Consider the following 20943-nt stretch of genomic DNA (forward strand, 5'->3'; position numbering starts at 1 on the left):
GCCATAAGGTTTATCTAAAGATCAAACTAAATGGACCTGATATTAAAATGCAGACATGATTGAAACAACAAAAAATAGCCACTATGGGGTCTTCTCCTCAGGAAGATTAGAAAAAAGTTTTAAAACAAAGTGTATTTAATTAAAAAATCAGTTAATTAGTTAAAAATTAGATCAGGATTCTTAACTAACTCAGAAAACAAAGGGCACAAGATTTATGAGCAGCTTACTACCAGCTCAAATACTTTTTGGAGCATGGTCACACTACTGTGAAAATTGCAGCTTTCCATATTCTCAACTGCGCACCATTTAACCAAAGAGTTTGTTAGAAAGAAAGAAAGCAAATAAGGCAAACCATCATTAGCTCTTTAGTCTTGTACAGAAAGAAAAAGGGTATGAAATGGGTCTATTTGATAAATTGAAAGAACAGGATTAAAATCTTTTCTGAATTACAGACTTTGGAATGAATAAAAATAACATACTGTGCATATTTATGTGGTCTGTGTCCCACTGTCTCTCTGTTTCTATTACAGATTTCATCTGCTGTTGGCTTCTCTGCAGGCAAACTGCTTCATATCTGCACTGAAGACAAATTCATCATTAAAAATTACTCTCCTCTTTTCTCTAAGAGAAAGCACTTCAATTTTATTCTGTTTCTTACATATTTTGATTTCTGAAAATTCCTATAATTGTGAAAAACTAAACTATATGCTGTTCCTACCTAAGTCCACAGGTAGCAGCAACATTTTAAATACTCTGGCCTTGCCCTTGTCACCATTAACATGATGGACATAAAGCCCTAAGAAAGCTATGAACTCAGTGCATGTTTTATTCCTGCAATCATAGATACACACTGACTACATTATATACTTATGCTATACATAACTCCCTATGCATATAAATAACTATACATATAAATGAGTTCCTATAACTATGCATATAAATAACTTCCTTTATTCCCTCTATATTTCCCTCCTAGTATTCCCTGAAATAATCTGCTGTCGTGAGGCTTTGATTTGAGCTGTAACAACTCAATAATGAGAGGGATTGTTTTACTGTGCTTCAGACATCCAGAATATTAACTGCTTTATGTTATAATAATTATTCATTATTTATTTGTATTTTCATGTAATCCTAGAGTTGCCCACTGAGATTATTAGTACTTGTAAGTTTAAATAAGCCATCAGTACTAGATGCCTGGATATTTTATAAGGGAAAACACCTGATTCATAAATATTTAGAGCTATTTAGGACTAACACACGCACCACTATTATCAGTGTGGCCTTACTTCATGAAGAAGCAAAGGAATCTAAGTCACAGAGGAGAAAATTGTCCCTCTCCTATGCAAAACATCTTTGTAAATTTGGGGTGTGATATGTTCAGCTCACAGGAACATAATTGCCTCATGTTAAGAGATAGTTCTACAGAAATATCAGACAGTTGCTACTTAGCACTTCATTAATTAGTCTGGCAGCTGGGTCACTACTCCTCAGCCCACATTCTTTCCTTCATAAAAGGTGTTACACAGTCAGAAACATAATTTACTTCACTTAACACAGTCCCTTTACTGATGAACCACTGTGCATCAGGGAGTTTGCTGCAAAATGTGGTATGTATCACTTAGACAAAGAACATTATTTTCCCTATACAGGATCAGACTAAAGGCCCTTCTAGACTCAAATTCTAGTTTGACCAGTAACCAACTGCAGATTCCTCAATAGGAGTCTTAGAGCAGGACAATTAGAAACTGATACTCTCCCAGAGCAAAACTGCTTCTAGCAATTTACAGTTAAGGGATTTCCTAAGCAACAAGCAGTGTTTCTGGGTTAATGTCTTCCAAATGTGATTTTGCTCCTTTTTTTTTTGGTTTATTTTCCTTGCAAGTTCTCTGGGAAAATTCTGAACCTATACAAACAGCATTCAGAGCATCCCATGGCAAGGCCCAAGGCCTTGGCAGTTTGAATTTCATTGTATTGTATGAAGAAATAATCCTTTTGTGTAGTTTGTTATTGGCATTTGCGAGTTTCATTCAATGCCCTCTAGCTCAAGGCAGCACAGAACCATTCCTTGTTTATCTCTTTCATTCTTCTCATTATTTCATAAACCACTCAAAGTCTTTCTCCAGGATTTGCTTTTGAGGTTGGGGAGCATTGGTCAAATTGTTGTTCTCTAACCAAATTGTGACCTCAAACCTCCTCTGCCAGCTGAGAGACACAGGCATGGAATTGCTCTGAGCTCAGACCCATGGACCTGGAGAGAAACAGAATGTGTCCCTTCCCATCTTTGCCACAAAAGAGTTCAGCTTGTCACATGTATGGTCACTGTTTTGTTGACAGAAGATTGATCATTGTGCCAGGAACATGAATTACCCTCTGACTTTTAAGATAAACTTAGAACTTACTGAAAGTAACAGGGGCAGCTGGACAAGAAATAAGCAGAGAAGGACCAGAATATTTCATGCAAAATATACCTGAACTTGTTCTTTTGAGAATCATAGAATTTTTTTCAGTTGTTCTTTGTGACTTGTTTTTTGAGTGTTGTTTTTTTATTTAATCTTTAACAATTATAATACAAGACTGTATGACTTTAAAGATCACGAGACTGCTTGAATATGTTGTATAAACAGAATGAGTTTGGAAAATACCACTAGAATGTCCAGAATATTTTATTTTGCAAAATTTACTGTTTTGGTTTTGGTTGTTGAGAATAATTGGGCTGAAAAGGAAACAGCTGCTACATTCAGCAGACTATATCAAAACACAAACAATAATTTTCTGAGAAGAAAACCTATCAAGAAACAAAACTATTGCAGGCTGTGTATTTCAACATCATATAACCATTGCTTTCACTCTGTTCCTTCAAAATACTTTCTCACTCACTTTCTTGCTCAAAATTTAAATTTCAATGTAGTCATGAGCTAAAGCTTAAGCAAACTTCATTTGTACAGGACAAAGCTGGCATATCATCTCTTCTCTCTGAACAGTGCCTCAGCTGTAATACATCCTTTAAAAAAGTGTGTTCATAACTAGATATGGACATTTCAGGTCCAAACCTTATTTTTTTCAACTCAGTTCTCATTTTCAGGCTCAGCTGCATAAGGTGGCTGTTTTCTGGGAGGTTACAACACCAAAATGATACTTAGTGCCAAAAATATTGGACAATTTTAAGTAAGTAGAGAATCATCCCAGGCTTTAAAAGATGATTTATCACAAACAAGTCAGCCGTCACCACCTTACCTGCATTTTTCTACATTTGGCCAATTAGAAATTAGCATATACAGAAAGAACAAGAATTTCAAAATGCTGAATGAATAATGAGGCTCAGATATCTGTCGGCACATGGATTTGCTTAATTGCAACTTAAACACTAAGAGGTGTGTAAGTGTAGAATTGCTTGTTCTTCCAAGGTTGTCAAAAGGGCTAATTTGTTTACATAAACCAATGCTCCTGCATTTTTTATTGAGATCGCCTACAGTAAATGCTTATTTTCCTCAAAACTGGAAAATGAGATTGGAATTTTTTTAATGGCTAAAATTAGGAAAAAATGCCATAGAAGCCTAATGGATTACAGAAGATGTGATCCTTGGCTTCTGAAAATGTAAATAAAAGATTATGTTACCGCAAAAATGTTGCAGGAAAGAAAATATACAGGAGTCCCATGCAGGCAAGGCGTCATAACAGCAACCTTATAGTTTCAAATGTCTTAAACAGGAAGCTTGTTTGCAAGAGGAAAGACTTCAAAATTGTCATCTATTACATGACAGTTAAGAGCCCATTTCCACAGGATGTAATGGCAACCTTAATGGTAATGTCAAAATAATTAAAAAAAAAAAACCTGTATCTTTATTCTATATGAGCTATAGGAATATAATGTTAACAAGAAAAAAAAAGTCTCTGTCTTAATTATATTCAAAAATTTTCTGTGTAATCTTTCAAGAGAATGATGTTTACTCACACTAACCTTGAATTCAGTTCCTCAGGTCTTGCATCTGAATTTTTTTCTCCTCTGTCTTCAAATTAACATACCAGGAAAGATGCACATACCTTGTTTGAGTTTGTCTTGTTTAGTTTTTGTATATTTCCCCCTAATCTGTAAAAGTAAGAAAGATATGTTTACACAAGGTCCTAGCTCAGCAAAGCTTTTGCACTTAATATTAAATACCTGAATAATCCCAGTAAAGTCAGGACAATATTTCATAGAAGTGCTCCATCTGGTCTAAAGTTGGACCTTCTGGATTTTCATGCAATGTGTTTTGGCTAAATTTAACATAACCTTTATGGTTAAAAGTAATGTTCTAAATTAAATATTCTAAATTGAATGTTTATTAGGATGTCAGCATCTCCATGCAAAGAAAAAAAAGTGTACTGAAAGAATGGGACTCAGTCATATCATGATGTGGCTTCACTAAATATTTTGTTAGATGTATCAGTGACAAAACCTGCAGGAAGAATCAGTCTACAGGAATATTCTGCTTTTTGTGTGCAGAGAGCAGCAATGCTGGACTACATCACAGATTATCAAGACAGTTATCCCTTTGAGCTCCTGCAGACTTTGTTCTCTGGGTATGACACAATCAGCTGCAAAATACCAGCACACAGTCTAACCAGTAAAAGGTGTTCCTTCCTTTTATTGTTCTTCAGCGTGCATCCCAATGACACTAAAAAAGGAGGCAAAGGAAAGGACTGCAAGAACTATCACAGAATCATGGAATATCCTGAGTTGGAGGAGATCCACAAGGATCATCGAAGTCCAACTCCTGTCCCTGCACAGGAAAATCTATCCATATTGTAATTGATAAATTCATAACTGTCTATGCTGTTATTTACAAATATGCACAAAAATTAACATGGTCTAAGAGTCTTGAGGATGTCCCCTGGTGTTCCAGTCTGGTAAGCACTTGAATAAGAAAAGAAAGTTGTGGCAAAAAGGAAGTAAAACCCTACGGATTTCTGAATGGTAAATTCAGAAGAGAATTCATTTGGAGGGAAAAGTTTGTATACAATAGAAAAAATTCTTTTCCTTTCCATTTAGTACAAGGTTTTTGGGAAATATGATTTTTGAAGGCCAAAATGCAGAGACCAGAAAGACTGAACAGAAAGGTCAGTCATGAGCAGCAGCAAGAGTTTCTTCCGAGAGCCTCCTGTTTTGGAGGACTCATTACTTCTCTCTCTCCCCACTACATTCTTTTAAATCAAACTGTGTCAGCTGCATGGCTGCCATCCATACATTCTGGCTTCGTAGGAACACGGACTGCTGACTTGCCAGAGACGTGAGCTGAAGTGTGGGAAGGTTTGCATCTTATAAAATGGTTCAGCTGTGCCAGAGAAAAGTAATAGCCAAAAATCAGAGGAGTCAGTGTTTCTTAAAATGAATAAAGCAGGGAAATACCTGCTGGAGAGACCAAGAGCCCCTGATAGCCTCATCCATGCAGAACTGCAAGGCTGTGATATGAGCAGCTCTAAGCCACAACACAGGTGGCCCAGAAAGCTACTATCCTCATTTTCTGTTGGGTGCTTCTGACTATTATGCAATCCAGATAACAGCTTAAATTAATGAACTCAAAAGTATAATTTAATAATGATTTGGAAACTTGGCAGCATCACTAGCCTTCCGTGTTTTCTTAGAGGCCAAAGGGGAAAGGCTGGAACTGCCATCATGATCTTACATCGACTTTTAGTGTGCCTTCACTGTAGTATCTCAGACACATTGATAATTCTTACTGTAGTATCTCAAAGCATATAAATTGATGATGATTCTAAACATCTGTGTTAGTACTAGAAGAATGGAAGAAGAAGGTTTTAAATGGGATACCTGTGCTAACCAAAATGTCAGGCAAAACGATAGACATAGATGCTACAGCTTCCTCTCAGTTGCGTGTTTTGCTCCTAGCAAACTCTAAGCTGAATACTGCAAGACGAATAAGGATGTTGTCCATAGAACTCATAAAGTACTAATGAAACAAGCCAAATTTAAGCCAATCTTTTGATTCATTTGGTCGATCAAAAATTAGTCTGAACTATCTTAAATTTCTGAGAGAAAAAGCTTTCAGAACAGTATTCTGAACACAGGGAGTAAAAGATGACTTTAAGGAAAAAGGGGGTCTAAAGAAAGAAAACAGAAGCAAAGATAGAGTGAAGGAAAAGATACCAGGAATTTTTAACCATTCAGAAGACTTCTTTTTTTTTTTTTTTTTTTTTTCCACTGAAGAACTTCAGCAAGTCTTTTACATTTGTAATGGATGGGACATCTGTTACTTTTTGGACAAGCATATATGACATCAGGACAGGAGAAAGTAAGTAGAGACAATTAGAGGAAACAGAACCAAAAATACTTACAAAATATGTATCCAAGTATGGAATAGCAACACTGTGGAATAAATAAATAAAACACATTTCTGCTGTATTTTGTTAAGTTATGACTGGATCATAGAGAAGTATGCGTAGAGGATGCCTTTAACATTTATAAACTGGCATAAAGAATTTAGTTGTGAATGGAGTTTTGTCATGAAAGTACAAAAGTTACCGCATCATTGTTTTGATTCAGTTACAAAATAGTCAACTGCCCCATGAAACTGTGTTAGAAGTCCAATTTCACCTTTTTTTTTAATGTATCTTCACAGATGATCAAACCCAGGGCAAATCTGAATAAGCTTTGTTGTGTGACAAGAGAAAGGAAATAACAATAGAATAAAAAAATAAAAATCTTATTTCCATTCACACCCTTATCCAAGCTATGGAGCTAACTTCCAGTGGTGAGGGATGAATGCAGCATCCAGTTCAGCCAGCAGTTCTTAGTGGCTTGAACTGAATCATAATCTACTGTAAAAGTATGGAATGGCTGCAAGAATCTCTCTCACTTTACAGAGAAATGGAATCCCTGAACAGCTTCCCTAACCTGAGCAGAGCCAAATGTCTGCCCACAAATCCTTACCCCTGCATGGATTTCCACTGACATCACTGGGCTGGGGAGGTAATTGTCTGTGCAACCAGATTTATCTGCAGGTTATGGGCCAGAGTTTGTGTCTACTGGATTGTCTGGTTTGCTGTATTCATCTGGGAGACCTTTCAGTGTTGGAATTAAACTTCACTGCCCAGCCCCTAGAAATTTTCCCTTCTAGTTCTTCTCCAACTGAAATTTGGATGGAAAATGTCAAAGAGAACAAGATTTTCTCAAAGTGATACTTCGTGAGGTAAGACTTTGGTCTTATCTGATGCTTGCTGAAATGTTGCTATGTATATAAAAAGACACATGAACAAAAAGAATTAAATTCAGATTTAAACTTAAAAGAAAATAATAAAAGAGAGATTGTAAATCGTACAAATACTCATTCAATACCTAGGCTTCACTACTTTCCTTAAAAGGTCTCCCTGAAAAAAATTCTAGTCCTATTGTTCCTTCCTGTGTTTCCAGCAAAGCAGTAAATCAGGATGTGTTACTTGAAAAGTTAGTTAGAGAAGTCCAAGATATTTGATAGCATTTGCAGAGATTTGGCTCATGCTTAAATTATATACTGTATTTAAGTGTTTAAGAAAGAGAGATCCATGCCATGATACACAATAATTTTAAGTAGCATAGGGAGAGAGAAGGTATTTTAAGAAAATCATTAATTATGATTGTCATAAATTTGGAAAACAGTTTCCTAAATGACAAAATAATGCTTCAAAAGCCTTGTATTTCATTTCTGCTTAAAACCCCCACATCCAAAAAACCCTATTAAAAGCCACTCTTCAGGGTGGCTTCTATTACTTATAGACAGACTGTGCTAATGAGAGAAGAGAAACGTTTGCCTTTGAAGATCTGAGCAGTTTTACATTCCTAAGCATCTTGCCTATGATTTTAGAGGATAGAAGACTTACAAAAAATTTGCTTTGAGCACTTCATTTCTCCTGTAGTGGAACATCACCAAGGAGTGTTTCTATTTTCTCATAATGAATCTGATAATTTTTAGGAAGTAAGAAGAGAGCAATGAAAATTATGGCTGCATTTTTAGGGAGACAAAGAAAAAATGCCAAGAGATAATTAGAATCCTGTACAGTCCATGTAGCACAGATCCCTTTAACAAATACCTTGGTCAATCCAAATACTTGCCTGAATGCTACAAAAATTCTAGCATTCATGGATACCCTGACTGACTCTTCACTGGCTCTCAGGAATTGTGCTGTGCAGACCATTTGGCAGCAGGAAGGGCTACTGTGCAAGACACGAAGTTTGCCTCTTGTTGATTGAGCAAGCAGTACTTAGATTTCTTCTGGCTCTGGACCACATCCAGAGCACTCTGGGTGTGTAACTTTGAAGGTTCATGCCCCAGTAACTCTCTCCTTCTGGCACAGGCCTGGGTGACTGCTATTCTGCAAGTGCTGCTCTTCCTGTCTCACTCCCATCTGGCCAACAAGTTACAGAGACTCAGATTGCCAGATTACAACTGTGTGCTGTGAAAGTGTGGTTTTCACATTTAGGTTGCTTGGCCCAGTGTTTCTGTCGTTCTCCAGTCACAATAATTGTGAAAGGTTGAAAAAAACCCAGAGAATAGAAGTGATGGTTATCCTTGGCTGATGTAAGAGCTTTCCTGTACTTCTGCAATGGTCACTTTTAATGGCAAAAAAGGCAATAAAAGTAGCAGTGACTGGGAAATCACATGTAGAGGTACACATAAGCCACAGGATTCACACTTATGTTATATTTCAGTTCCTTACCATACAAATTTGAGAATGTTTAACTCTGTGACTCAGCTCATGGTGAAGCAGAGGAGAACCAAGACTTTCAGTTCACAACACAACTCCACGTGAAAGTGAAAACGGGGACGATCTCTTCTCCTCTGCAGTAAAGAGACTTAATGAAAATTACAGTGGTGCTGAGCAGGAAGGCATTGTGAAGGCTGAAATCTGTCTCTTCCACTCTGTTCCCACTCACATGGAAGAACAAAACTGCCTCACAGCATCAGGTCTGGCATAACTATGTTGTCATGGGGAAGCACATCAAAGCAGCCGCTGTAGCTTCAGCCTGGTTTCCCCCAATGTACACTGGGGGGTTGTGGGGATGACTGAATGCAGAAAAATATGAAATGCCATGTGTGATATTTATTCAGGATATTCTAAGTGATGGAACCCCAGACTATTCTTTTTTTTTGCCACAGATGCCTATTTTCACTCAAATATTTTAAAATTAGTTGCTTTGTCTTTGTCATCTTTCATCTTGCTTCAGAGGAATTTCATAAGGCCTGCCTAGACCCAACACAAATCAAGAAGCCTCATTTCAAAGTGTCACTGTAATACCAAGCAACGCTGACTACCGAAAAAAAAGTACAGTTGCTAGTGTATATTATAAAATACCCAACCAAACATGATAGATTCTCCGAGAAAATTTTAAATTGGGTTTGAGTAGATATAAGCTCAGGGTACTTAGTATGTTATTCAATCAAATTCGGCCACCCAAGGAAGAGTGAAATACTGAGAGGATGTGAAACAAAGCCCTTTTATTCCTTTCTCAACTAATTATGAAGAAAAGATAGGCTAATACAGAACAGATGTATGCATCTGTTCAAATGCTAGAAGCAATGGCTTGTATGGCATTGAGAAGCTAAATAAGAGAGAAGATCTTGATCTCAGTGTTCAAATGCATGAACCATACATGCCAAAAATTCAAAATGTGGAACAAAATGACTGAGACAAAACTTAATTCTAAACATCATATTGTGTAAATAGAAGAGAAATAGAAGAAATGAAGAAAAATGCAGAGAAGGGAAGGAAACCAAGATACTTAGAAACTCAGAAACACCAAGAAATATAGGCAGTGGCCTAAATGAAATGGTAGTTTTGCCTGTTTTATATCTGACTTTATAAACCCTTATGTAATATTGAATCATGATTAAATCTAAAGTAAAGTTAACTTTTGTTCCAAGTAGAAAGCTATGGAATACTTAAATGTAAAGAAATTAGAAATATTTCTGATTTATTAAAAGAATGACTCTTGGTGTCCCACATGGCAGCATTGAAACATGTATTTTCCACAGAGAGGCCTCATTTCAAGGGGAATAAAAAATGGATCAATCTAAAGATATTTAAATCAGTATTAGTTCCAGAAACAGAGACAAGAACCATGGTAATGCATAAAAATAAGTGTTTTGTTGTTTTTTCTTTTCTTTTCTCACAGCTTTACTTACCTAACAGACTTTAGAATGAAAAAATGTTCAGGTAAAAACCAAAAAAAACCCCAACAACAAAACAATCCCAAATCCACGAAACCCCTCTAGAAACTGAACATGCACTGCTTGAGGGAAATTAATTGATGCTGGAACTCAGGTGAAGTAACATAAGCTACAAAAGAACCAAAAAGTCACTTCTCTCACTCTGGGTAAGAAAAAAATCCCTGTGAAATTGTTTGTATCTTGAAGTAGAAAATCATGTGCTAGAAATTTTGAATCTTGTTTTAACGTAAATTTTATTTCACTCATAAAAGATTTCACTGGATTTCATTAGTGCCCATTGAAACTATGAGGCCAATATTGGGCTAACAGCAGAGTGTAAGAATAAAATTTGTCTAAGAGCTTGACAGCTGCAGCAAAGAAACCATAATTGAGTTTGGATGGCAGTATCACTTCAAAAAGAACTGTTTTCCAATATATATGGATTACATCAAAATTTATTTTAAAGCAAACAAATTTTCAGAAACCCAAATATTGTTGCAAAGCTCTATCTTTTATTAAGACTGATTTGGGCTATTGCCATTTTGAATGGCAGACGGGTGGATCTTAACAATTTTAGCACTTTTATCTTAAATAATAATTTATATAACTTAAGGTAACATTGCAGTGACTTAATGTTTTCTATAAATGTTTGATATACACATTACTTTTTCATGTCCACTATGCAAAGAGGACTACAAATAGAAAAAACTTTTTAATCAAATGAATGTTATTCTCTCAAACAAGGTGTCTTCCTACTTGTACAAATGGCAAAATTGTGGAGACTCCAGCAGGACCAAAGCAAGAGCCTTTGGTATATGGAGAAAAGCTCTGAAAAGGCCCAAGGCAGCCAATGGTGAAAATGTCTCCCTGGGCAACAAAGGCATGAGTCCTTTCAGGATGATAAGAAAATGGAAAGCTCATCTGCAACACTCTACCTAATACAGCAGAGCCTTCCCTAGAGCTTTTAAAAATAAACCTGCATAAACAAAAGCCAACAGAATGTACGTGTAGTCCTGCACACGTATTCCGTATAGTGGCACGCAGTTCTTCTGGTTTTGTTTAAATTACCACAACTATTATAACTTTAAAGCTCCCAGCTTCCCAAGAACGTGGTATATGTGCTCCTGGAGCACACACTGCACTGGGGCTGCCTTGTGTTTAGTTGTTCAGCTGTCTAGCTGTTGGAGCAAAATCAAGTCTGGGTAGAAAACAGGCTCTGAGCTATCCAGATAAAGGCAGTTCTGGACATGCAAGGAAGCAATGCTTAAGGTACATAAGGAACTCTAATATCAAGCAAGAAGATTCCTAGGTGAAAACAGGCAGCATCTTCCACTCTGTCTTTTTTTCTTTTCTTTCTGTCTTTTTTTTTTTTTTTTTTTAAGTAGAGTTTTGGCCTCATAAGGCTGCCTTTACCCAGTTCTTTCTTCTCACTAGCTTTCATGCTAAGCTAGTTAAGATGATACTTAAATTCTGAGGCATATGACCCTGAGCCATCAGCACAGTCATTAGAGCAACACTTGAGCAAAGTCTAGCACCAAGGCAAGGAGCAGCAGTTTGAATCCCTGGCACTATTTCTGTTTTGCTGAAATGGTAAAGGTTTGGTGCCTTGTGATCCTGCCATCCAGCAGAAATCAGTACCCCAAAGTCTTCCAGCTTCCTCCTGACATCAGCAGGCTAGGTTCTGAGTAACTCCTCCTAATGAATAAGTATTTCCTTTCCTATTTCAGACAAAACTCTTATCTTTTAACCTGAGCACTGAGAACTTAATTGAATCCCCATCTGTTACATGGTCACACAAGTTTACAACATTTCTGCATGCTCTTAAAAAATGTCTTCTAAACTGTGCTTGCAGTTTTAAAACTAGTATTTGATATATGGGCATACGTAATACATAGCCAAAAGGGATAGAGCAGCTTACATTTATGAGATGACATTTTAGAAATTTTGATGTGCTATTATCATATTACTCTGAAAGAAATCTTGTGCATACTCAAATAGTTTTATGAAACTGGACCACATGAACAGCCTAAAGTCTATTGTCATACTTAAAGTTTGTTCATATTCTGAACTGATCTCACAGTGAAATTCAAAATCAGGAAGATTTAGAGAGCTTTGAACAGCCCTCATATAAATCACACAAGCCTCTCAAACTCTGTAATAAGCATTGCTTGTTCAGGAAGCTAAAGTGTTTATTTAAAGCTGCATGTACATACATGAAAAATTCAGACCATATTAAATACCCTATTTCATATCCTGCTTTGCTAATCAGTTATATGTCTTGGATAAAAATAACTGTTGATTTACTTGTTGAACTTTGCTTGAGACATTCCAGACTGAAGCTAATACCACAAGTAGTACAAAATATGAAAGACAAAATAAGCAGACTTGAAAAAAAAAGTGCTCAAGACTTTGCATTTTCTTCTCAAAATTAGTCACGCAGAAAGTGGCCTGATTCTCGAACCATGTTTTTCCTACTCCCAGCCAAATCAACAATTTGCATTATTCCTAGTGTTCAGCATGTGAAGCAGAGCACACAGATGTATGCCTGTCAGCTTTTCCAGTGCAACACACAAATATTTTCCTTCCACAGATCTAGGTCCTTGACTCAGTGTCTTAGCAAGCAGACGTTATTCATTATAACACAACACAGATGTAATTCAGATTTCATTTACATTACTTTCATTCAATGAGTCAAGCTGCACGTTTAGATGAACAGAATTCCATGCCCATAATATGTTTTATGGAAAAGAATGGAAAATTACTGAGATTTTTTAAGGGTTACAGAGATGGCTTTTGCAGCATGCCTAGCCTAACTGCACCTCATTTGAAGACCCTAATAACGCTGGTTGTATGTATTTCTAACAGTACTGTGACATATAGATCATAATGTTGGAGATAAAAAGTGTGTTACCCCACACAACCTTTGCTATCATTATGCAAACAACAAAGTTATTTTCTTCCCCTTACCTCAAGACCATTGAATAGTTTGGGTGGGAAACTATTTTGGTTTTGCTTCTTTTGCCAAAGGCTTATAATAATGATGGATAAAATAAAAACAAGAGCAGAATTAGTAGTGAAATTATAAAGAATAAAATCTAAATCAATTTTTGTTTTGCTAGGTAAAATTCCTTACATCCAGCAGAAGACTGGGTTTAGCAATGTTTGTATTACCCTGTGTACCTTCTACAGTCCAACCATCATATAGTGGGTTTAAGGTATTTCCAGCCCTGACTTTGAATAAAAATGGAACTTCATCTCTATTAAAGTCAAAGTAAACACCACTCCAACCCTCTGCTCTTATTTGGGTTTGATTCAATCTGCCTTTAATCAAGGTCTCCTTGAGCTAAAAGGCCTTAAGCAAAGTTGGAAAATCTGAATTAATTCATGAGGATTTGTGCCTAACATGACATCAGTATGTAACATAACATAACTCACTTTTCAGTGAATTTTATAATAGTTGTGTACTTCCACTTGCAAATATGAGAATCAACATTCCTATAATGAAAGATATAAGAAGAATAGGGTTTGAAAATGACACCCCAAAACAGTTCTGAGAAGATAGACTACAGAACCCAGCATGAACGTTAAGCTGTGCACAGCTGGGAGCAGTGTGAGGCACAGCTGTTCCAGAAGGGACAGAAGGACTCATCGCTTCTTAGGACATCAGCTAAAGCTCCCTGAGCCTCAAGGCTCAAGGCACTGCATATCAACTGCAAAACAGCAACCACCACGGATAATTAAGACTATCTAAGAGTCTTTGTGGTATGAAAGACTTTTACAACTTCCAGCAAGGAATTTGGAGCTGTCTTCAGCTGTGCTGCATCTCCCAAAAGCAGCTGCTTGCTCTCGACCTCCTGCCTCTACTGAAGGTGACTGGTCTGACTCTAAGCTGCTCCCAAAGCCGCTCCCAAAGTGTTTTCCCACCCTGCAGCACATCAGGGCTCCCACAGAGCTCCCTGTGAGATAGGTACAAAACCATGGAAAAGTCCTCTATCATTTAGGACAAACTGCCATTTTCATTCTATGTCATGCAGTACAGATTAAAGGAATTTCAGGAGAGGATGCAGGCCCAGAACAGTTCCATAAATGCCATAGCATTTATGGAACTGGGTGAGGACCAGGCAGAGTCAAGTATTCTCCAATACACCAGGCATCTCTCAGACTCAGTAACTATTGTGTAGCTGCTAACAATTGTGTAGTAACGACCCTGAAGTCAAGGATTTCCACCTAAGTATCAAAGTTACTTCATCTAAACCAAGGGAAATGATTTTCAATCTCTTAATGCCAAGGACAAGAGCTGAAAGCTAAAAAATTTGAGTGGCTGTTCAAAACTGTTCTGAAGAGTGAAAACCTGCCACAGGTTGTCACCTTCAACTATGAACAAATGTAAGCAATGTGTACAATGTGCCAGATGCTCCCTTTCAGGTCTTCCAGGTGGGGGAAAGACAGGATTTAACCAAATGTTCTTTACACCTGGAGGCTGTAGATGCTGTGAATCATCTCAAGTGCCACAAATGGGAAGGATCAGTGTCATTCCCAGGAGACATTTGGATGGCTCATCCTATCAGCAAGGATGTGGAAAGTGTGAAATAAAATGGCAATACCACCTTATTTAGGAGAGATAGTAACCCAGATGTGGGGATGCACCTGAGCTACAAATCCATATTTCATCATAACTATAGGCCAGTGAACAATATAGGAAACTCCCTACTGAAACCCAGCTCATAAATCTAAGTGAATGAATAAAATAACCAACTAAAATTCCCCAAGGTTCACAGTAAAATAGGCCAATTAGTGAATTTATTACTACTATTAAAAATATCTTTAAAGAGATCTTATACCACTTTTCCCTTATAGGCACTCTATTCTACTTTCTCTGCCTATTTTAAGTGTTAATATTAAAAGTTCTGGTTATCTAAACATAGATAGTCATCATAAGATGTTAGAACTGATTTCATGAAGTCCTTACATTTTGTCTTAAGTAAGCAAAAGGAAATTAACTCTTCAAGACATAGGATTTTTTGCATTAAATTTCTATATTAAATAATGCTCAACACAATGACTGTCCAAGCTGCAGTTCAATTTGGTCACATATAGCTAGTTTAGTGTATGAAAAACAAATCCTGCACAGCCAAACCCTGTGCTAATGTCCCTCAGGAGCTCAAATAGACTATCAATCCCATCTCCACTCTTATCTTAAAATTCATATAAATACTCAGAAATTGAGAAGTTAACAAAGAAGGTCCATAACAGGTAAGACCTGCCTAGATCAGCCCTGAGTCTTTGTATAAAATTTGCTATCTTTGAAATAATTAGAAAACTTAAGGGCTACATTTTCACAGACTAAGGTGTAACCTTTCAACACTCAAAGTTATTTCAGAGGAAAGATTTGATGTAACATTATTCTTCAGCCTTCCCTGGCAGATATTTTATAATGTAAGCCTATAATCCAGCCTTAAGGATTGGCAAGCAAATGTTAAGTATGCTGTTACCTTTTGAGGTTTAACTTATAAGGCCCTGTAGAAAGAATTTTTTTCTTCCTTCAGGACTGTTTATCTTTCATCAGACAGCTTCTGCAAACATGAAAAGTGATGGCAGAGGTTCCAAACCTAGACTGTGTTTACTTCTCCTTCTGCAACTAACCAGTCTATGGATGAGTCATAAACTGTAGGGGATCTTCTGTCACTCCAGAAATCTGCATGTCCTGGAATGTCTTTGGAGATTTTTAATTATAAAAATTACCCAAGTTAAAGATTTCTGAATTTGTACTTACTGAGCTAATGTGGGTTAAGTGGTAGCCATCTGCCTTTTTGTGAGAGGTTGCCTGTTCACTCATTCATGAAGATACCTTGCCCTCCTGTTGTACTCTTGCAGAAACTGTATATTTGGCCAGTGGGTCACAGCTAAACACTATATTTAAGATACCAAAAAAAAACCCCCAGGGAAAACCAGACTTCCATCATACAATAAAACTTCTGTATCAGATCAGAACTCCAACTATTCTGACTTCCATCTCCCATACTTGCTGGTGTCACTTGCTTCCAAGAAAAGCATAAAGAATTCTTGCAGAGCAGCTACAGAATAACAGAACACCAAATTAATCTCTCCTCTTGATTTGACATTGCCAAAGCTTTGTTTATATACAACTTTATATAATTCCTTCCAAACCTTGTTTCTTGTTGTGCTCTATTGTAAATGTTTTGATAGCTCTAATTTACTTCCAAGACTATCAATTAATGTCTATGAACAGTTTATCATCCTTCAGTATGTTTTTTCCTGAAATTTTAAGAAGAATATTTTGGGAAGCAAATAAAAAAGTATAAATTCAGCATATTGAAAACTACCTATGATAAAATGTCATTAGTAGCCCTTCCTGCATGCCATGCATATATAACTGAACAGAATGGAAGTCGGTACTCAATTTCCATTTTGAACACTGCCTATTACTACATTTAACAGAGTAATTAATTGACTTAGAGCCTTCTTTCATTAATTTATATATAATCAATCTTTACATGTGTTTCTAGAATGCTTAGAGCATTAATAGTTTAACAGTATAAAGGGAAAAACACGAATATTTTAATTTTTGTGAATATATCAGATGATTCTCTGTAATAACATAACATTAAACAACCCACTAAAAGTCACAGGTATCCTACTTTCAATTGCTCCTCTTCTATTGCAACAAGCAGAGCAACATGTAAGCATTCTTGATAGTCTCCAAATTTACCTAAAAAAACCCCTGGGGTCCCTAATAGAATTTTGGAAACAATTTTTATCCAATGGCTACATAAAATGACTGAAAGTTAAACTCAAACATGAGGGTGGAATCCATCACCCACACTGGCCGATGGGTAAGTTCCATTTACCTCAGGGAAGTATGATATGGTCTAAAAATTGGCTTTTTAGGAAAAAAGAATTTAGCTTATAAAAAGATTCATTAGACTTTAGAATTAAAAAAAATGGATAGAAGCAATAACTTCCTCTTCTAAAAAGGCAGACATCCTCTTTTACATGTGAATGCTTCTTGGTGAAAACATTTAAATACATTTCTATTAATAAATTATGGCCCCAGTGAAGTGGTAGACTAGATGTAAAAGAATGAAAAACTGAGTCCTTATGGAAAGATAAATGTTTATATTGCAGAAGAGCAGCATGCCTGGTACAGCAGTATTTCCTTATCAGGTTGAGATATTGCTAAATTAATGCTTCATTTTGGGGTTTTTTATCCCCTCCCATGTTCCCTCCTGCTTGGCTTTGTCTTTTACAAACTGTAGCTACATTTCCCATTTTAAGATCATATTAAGTCACCCAAAACTGACAGGACTTAAACATAACTATTCTATATAACTACACCCTCAAAATAATTCTAAATATTTCAAATTTTACATTTTAAAAATAGTGCCATTGCTCATAGCATTAATGTTTTACAGAAGAACCTTTCAAGTGAAGTAGATTTTTACCATTAACATGTATTAATAGGAATAATTATGCCCCCTAAACTCTTTTGTGGAATAGCCACTAGTGGAAAATAAGAATTAGAATGCATGACTGTATTAAACAAGAATTCCCATTTAGCCTTGTTTTGCTCCACCTATTTTAGGACTTATCTCTTTTTATAGCTGTTTAAAAATAAGTAGCGCTTGTTTACTATACTAGAGAAAAATAGAGCAACCAATAGACTAAAACAAAGATAATAAAAAAGGCTGGAGAATTTGTATTCAAAACCGTAACTGTGGCATGCCAGCATCTGCAGAGTTGGGTTTTCTTTTTCAGATTCCAACTGGCTGTGCTGGAGAAACATATCAATGTAGCATCTTGCAGAGGATTACTCAGAGCCATGGAAATCACACCAAGTAGGCCAGCACCAACCAACCATCCATTAGATCTTTGCACTCAGGATATCCACTCATGACTATCATATTATCTACTTATGTATCAACTTATGTTTGCTTCTTATACTTGCAGAGATTTTTGTGATTCAGGCTGCCCAGTAGACAGCTGGGATTTAATTTTTCTTTTCCCTCATTTAATTTCTAAGTATCACTGGCTGCATTCTCATAAGCTTTTGTGATTAGAGGGACCAAGATTGGTCTCTGGTTTTGCCAAAGTACTCAGATTTCTTTCTTTACACATAAATTGCTTTTTTTGGTCCCCTCTTTCCATCCAAGGCTGTTATAGACCACTTAGACTCTAAAATGTTATACTGCAGTGTCCTGATGAAAAATTTAATGCGCTGTGATTATTAATGTAATTTTATTTTACTAATTATGCATTTTTTTGGTAGCAATTTGCAACTGTGAGTATGAGAAGATTTCTGTATATCCAAATGTCTGCAGAAAATAAGAGGACAATCCGAGGGGAGGAAGGCCTGAATTCCAAAGACAAGTACCACAACAAATAAAATGGGTACAGGGGTTGTAAACATCTCATATTCCCCTGGTTCATGGCTGCACAGCACTTATGTATAATGCTAATATGAGCCATGTTAATGCATATGTCTTTGTAAGACCAGCCCTTTGGAAAAATGCAACTTTCCTAATGGTCTGTTATCTGAAATGAGCTCACCACAAAAATACTTCAGCTGCTTTTACCTTCGGGAGGAATGGCCAGAGCATGGCGTTGTTGAGATAGTTCTGAAAATATGACTGATCATCACCAGCACCAATCTTTATTCTTAGTTGGATTAAATTAGTTGCTACCTGCTTCCGTCCCTTCCTCGGCTGAAGAACTCTTTTTTCACTTAAGGTCAGGGACTTTCCACAGTTATCACAGATCCATTACATTTGCATTATTTTTCCTTTCTTGCATGCCAAATAAATGGGAATTTGGAATCATTCTTATATAATATCTCCCCCAGCTGTCATTTATGAATTTTTTTCAGAAGGCCTGTGTATGTTTGCTTTGAAATCATTATTTTCTCCTAAACTCCCGTTAGACTTTCCCTCAGGACAGCGTATCATTTGTCAAACGCATTTTTGTCAAAGCTATGCCAGTTTGATCATCCTTTAAAAAATTCATGTAGCTGTAAATTCTTTGACCATTTTTACAAACTTAGATAGTGGTAAATTTTGAAAATCTAACCCATTCCACTGCTTTTATACTCTGACATTTGATGAACTTGCATAAGACATTTCTACAGATTGTATTTACCAATGTTCGTATTTAATCTAAAGATTGTCATTCTAGTATTATTTACTTATTTTAACATCTGCTTTCCCTTCACTCTGTGTCTCCCTTCAGCATTGTCTTCTACACTTACAGAAAGGTTGTTAGGCTTGCCAAAGTCTGAACGAGAAGGCAATGACATTAGCCTTCTACATTTATGGTTCTTTGGGAAAGTTGAAAATTTCTATTTATTTTAATCACAGCTGATTAATTCTGATATAGGATCAAAGAGCTAAACTGAGTGACACAGACACACAGAGAAGACATGAATCTGCAGGCACCTGTATCCATCTGACTGGCTGTTCTGATCATGGTTGCGTGGTCATGCTGCCTCTCAACTCTCTGCATCCTTGCTGACAAGGCATGAGTCTTTCTTGACTTAGTTCAACATGCAACCAGCTTGTGAGAAATCCCAGAGGAGGGATTTCTTGGAAATCAGGATGAGAGTAGAAGCACAGCAGCCAAGAGTCAGGCTGACCTAGCTTTAAAACCTTGCATTTTACATGTGAAGAAGCTGTGTGAGGTCAGCCCTGTGCAGTCTGTCAGCTGGAAGTAAAGCATCATCAATCCACAAAGTGAACAGATCTCATGGGTGCTCCATGTCTAGCTCTATATAAAACCAAAATGACTCTGTTTAAGTCACTCATAGTTTTTAATTTTTATTTCAGAACCTAATACGTTCTGCATCCCATAAATAGTGTTCCTACCATTTATAATGTGTTGTAACAGAATTCTGCAGAGAGAATTTTAAGCAAGAGAAGATTTTGCTGCCTGTGGTATTTTGCAATCTCCACTAACTTTGATGACATTATGCTGTTTCTTAGCAGCATATGTGTTATGTAAAGAATGCATTTCTGCATCTTGCGCTTCCTTTCTGGAAGATATTACAAGCAGCCAGTGGATACAAAAGGCACTCTTTCTTGATCAGGGAATTAATTATTATTGATGGACTACTGGAGGAAGCCAATTTCAGGGCTGGATTATTCTCAGCAGTACTTGAATCAACTTTTTTTTTCTTTCATTCTTTAAATATCTCAAATGAAAAACCTTCCACACTTTCTGTTGATTATTCCACCATCACTAAAAGAACTCAAAACAGTGCTCTAAAAGGCTACAAAAATCAGAAGCTTTTGATTTCATCCTGAGATCAAATAATTGATTATGGATTATCACAACACTTCCGTGGCACTCATCCTTTGAGCCACCATGAAAGAATTTTCAAATTCTGGGGTTTGGCTGACCTTGTGAAATTTAAAAGTTGAGCCCATTTCTCCTATTGTCATCCTTTTGGCACAGGAAGCATAGTAATGGTGTGATAACTCCAAGGAAGCAATCAAGAAAACGCAGTAGAATTTTTCCAAACAAGCACAAACCAAACTAATCTGAAAATTAAGCTAATTTAAATGAAAGAAATTTTTCTTCCATGCAGCTGCGTTATGGTAGAGAGTCACTTTTGCGGTTAAAAAACTCCTTGTGCATAAATACCAGCTTTGTCAAGTATCTCCAATCTACAAACAACACCAAAACAACAAATGCAAAATGAACTCAATGAACATCAGACATGTATATTTCATTCTCTTGACAGTTTTTCAAA

At 36.6% G+C, this 20943-nt stretch overlaps 1 long non-coding RNA gene across 1 annotated transcript in view; it reads right to left on the reverse strand.

Moving 5' to 3' along the window:
* Window positions 1-491: 491 nt before the first annotated feature.
* LOC115947740 overlaps window positions 492-20943 on the reverse strand; it is a 63893-nt gene continuing 43441 nt past the window's right edge. Inside the window, exons 2-3 of the long non-coding RNA XR_004081593.1 lie at window positions 3959-4087; window positions 492-579 (exon numbers count right to left, since the gene is read on the reverse strand). This is a non-coding gene — a long non-coding RNA (uncharacterized LOC115947740). The remainder of the gene's footprint in view (window positions 580-3958; window positions 4088-20943) is intronic.

Source organism: Geospiza fortis, unplaced genomic scaffold (genome assembly GCF_000277835.1).
Source record: "Geospiza fortis unplaced genomic scaffold, GeoFor_1.0 scaffold112, whole genome shotgun sequence".
Classification (NCBI taxonomy): Eukaryota; Metazoa; Chordata; class Aves; order Passeriformes; family Thraupidae; genus Geospiza; species Geospiza fortis.